The sequence below is a fragment of the Suricata suricatta genome, chromosome 2 (assembly GCF_006229205.1).
Source record: "Suricata suricatta isolate VVHF042 chromosome 2, meerkat_22Aug2017_6uvM2_HiC, whole genome shotgun sequence".
Taxonomy (NCBI): domain Eukaryota; kingdom Metazoa; phylum Chordata; class Mammalia; order Carnivora; family Herpestidae; genus Suricata; species Suricata suricatta.
Genome location: NC_043701.1, coordinates 4,841,133 through 4,844,126, shown reverse-complemented (window position 1 = coordinate 4,844,126; position 2,994 = coordinate 4,841,133). Strand labels below are relative to the sequence as shown.

At 44.1% G+C, this 2,994-nt stretch overlaps 1 long non-coding RNA gene across 1 annotated transcript in view; it reads right to left on the bottom strand.

Annotated features, from left to right (window-relative positions):
- The window catches only part of LOC115277114, a 7,390-nt gene extending 7,253 nt beyond the window's left edge, over positions 1–137 (bottom strand). Inside the window, exon 1 of the long non-coding RNA XR_003902228.1 lies at positions 48–137. This is a non-coding gene — a long non-coding RNA (uncharacterized LOC115277114). The remainder of the gene's footprint in view (positions 1–47) is intronic.
- Positions 138–2,994: the final 2,857 nt, after the last annotated feature.

Genomic DNA, 2,994 nt, shown 5'->3' with positions numbered 1-2,994 from the left:
TTTTTTTTTTTTTTTCTTTTTCCCTTTTAAAAAAAAAAATATTTTACCGTAATTGGCCAAGTCCACATGTGGGATTTGGTTGTGCCTCTAATTTCTCTTTTTCTTTGCAATATACTCGCTGGAGATATTGGGCTGTTTGGTACTCTTTACTACATTCCTGAAATCCGTGGAGTTTGGACCAAATGTAAAAATACCAAGTCCCTGCTCTCCAGTTCTGATAGGCTGAGTCCTTTTGAGGAATGTTAACCTGCTCGTGGTTTTTTTCTTTTTTAACCATCAGAAAAGATTGGGGTCAGCATTCTTTTTTTTTTTTTTTAACTCTGTTATGAAAGCTGTTGTTTGGTTGGTCAGTCTTCTAAATATACAATGAAATTATAACTTTGTGCTTTTTTCCCTAAATGTTTGTTTATTTTGGAGAGAGAGCGCGCGCGCGCGAGCAGGGGAGGGGCAGAGAGAGGGAGAAACAGAATCCGAAGCAGGCTCCAGGCTCTGAGCTATTAGCAGAGCCCCACGCCGGGCTCAAACCCACGAACCCTAAGACCATGACCTGAGCCGAAGGTTTATCTACTGATCCCCCCCCCCTCCCTGCCGCCCCTAAATATGCTTTTCGCAGTATTGCTGTGCACCAGGATATTCCGGTGCCACTCCTCGCATCATGATTTAGATCTGACTTTCCAGTGTGTGTTTTCCTCCACTCTCTTGTTCCTGATTATCTAGACGTACTCTATGTTGGAATGTAATCTGCTTTAAGAAAAATGAAAAAAAGAAAACCTCTTCCTACCCTCAGTGTGTATCAGTTGAGCTTTTCAAGTTCGAGGTGGTGAAAGAGTAGTCCACACTGCACATTTTGACAAATTCTGTGCTGTTTGTTACTTGCAATTTGGGTTCTAGGTTTTTTTTTTTTTTAACTTTTTAAACCTTTTTAACTTTCTTAAACACGCGGGCTAGCGTTAGAACCGTATTTAAGCGCACAATTCAGCTGCGTGAGGTGCATTCACAGTACTGTCACATCCCACCATTTCCAGGACCTGTTGTCATCACACCAAACAGAAACCCTGTGACCAGTAAGCAGTGACCTCCCGTTTCTGCCTTCTCCCAGACCCTTTCGGCCTCTCTGAATTTGACCCCTGTAGATACTACATATAGGTTGAGTCATACAATATTGGTCCTTTTTTTTTTTTTTTTTAAGTCTCATACATTTGTCTGGCTTATTTCATGTGTTTTCAGATTTCATACGTGGTGTAACATCCGTTAGATTTCATTCCTTTTTATGGCTGAATTTTTTGCCTGTGTCACAGTTCTGCGTTCATCTGTTGATGGAAGCTGGGCTGTTTCCACATTTTGGCTGCTGTGCAGGGTGCCGCTATGAACAGGAGGTTACACGTATCTGTTTTTGATTCTTTGAGGTATATACCTAGGAGTGGAATTGCTGGGTCCTGTGAGAATCTGTGTGTGAGTTTTGAGGAACTTAAAACCCTTCACATTAAAAAGTTTTTCAAAATACTTATTTTGGAGAGAGAGATTTTCATGTTTATTTTGGAGAGAAAGAGACAGAACGTGAGTGAGGGAGGGGTTACAGAGAGGAAACAGAATCTGAAGCAGGCTCCAGGCTCTGAGCTGTCAGCACAGAGCCCAACGCGGGTGTTGAACCCACGTACCCCGAGATCATGACCTGAACCGAAGTTGGACGCTCAACCAGCCGAGCCAGCCAGGCGCCCCCGGGACACCGTAATTCCCATCATCGGGGTCAGAGCCCCAGCCTGTTCTCCTAGAGGTGATTACCTCCCCTGGCCTTACCCGGCCAGTCTCTTCTGTGGCCGCCATTCTACTTGCCATTCTACTTGGAAAATAAAAACAAATACATGTTGTGATTTTCCAAGACTTGAACTTTTCCCTTGAAATATCTCAGTATTTGGCCATTGAAGTTTTATTTTCGAAGATCCAAACTTAAATATCAGCTTCTAAAAGAAACTTTTTTCCAAGGTTTCCATGCAAACGTTTTTTTCTCATGCATGCTTCTTTCTGTATAGTTTGTTTATATCTTTACTGTAGCAGTTTTTAGACTCTGCTTTAGGATGTGCCTGAGTTTTTTTTACCCAATTTCTTATTTCTTTAGGATTTTTGTCCTTAGAGAAAGTGAGGTGATTGACTAAAGGGAATAAAGATTTTTAAGGCTTCTGTGCCATTGTCAAATTGCTTTTTAAAAAAATTTTAATGTTTATGTTTGAGGGAGGGGGAAAGGGCAGAGAGAGAGGGAGAACACAGAATCCGAAGCAGGCTCCAGGCTCTGAGCTGTCAACACAGAGCCAGATGCGGGACTCAAACCCATGAACTGTGATAATCATGACCTGAGCCGAAGTTGGACGCTCAACCGACTGAGCCACCCAGGTGCCCCTCAAATTGCTTTTTAAAAGGGCCTTGCAATTTATAATTTTATCACCAATAAATGTGTGCTGCATGTACTAAAGTGAATATTTTTAAGAAACTTGGCTAATTTGAGACATAGAAAATAGGATCTTATTTTTATTTATGCATCTTTACTAATTATTGAGCCTGAAGACTTGTCCATATGTATTGCAAAGATTCATCCAAGTTGTTCATTTATCAGCAGTTTGAAAAGTGCCGTGTGGAGAGTCCCAGGCCTAGCCCTGGCATCACACAGAGGAACAGGGCTTCTCACCCTTTGTGCCCCTGAAGTCTTGGGCCAGATCATTCTTGGTTGTTGGGGGCTGTCCTGTGTATTGTAAGAGGTTTAGCAGCGTTTTGCTAGTCGGATCCCCCGAGTTGTGACAACCAGACCCACTTCCAGACGTTGCCAAGAGCCGGGCGGGGGGGGGGGGGGGGGGGGGGGGGGGGGGGGGGGGGGGGGGGGGGGGGGGGGGGGGGGTCGGATTTTCCCAGATGTTGTCGAGCACCTTGGCCCCGGCTGGGATTCCCGGAGCTGTGAGACTGTAACGTCAGTGACATCATCTTTTACCCCTTTGCTGTTCTGCA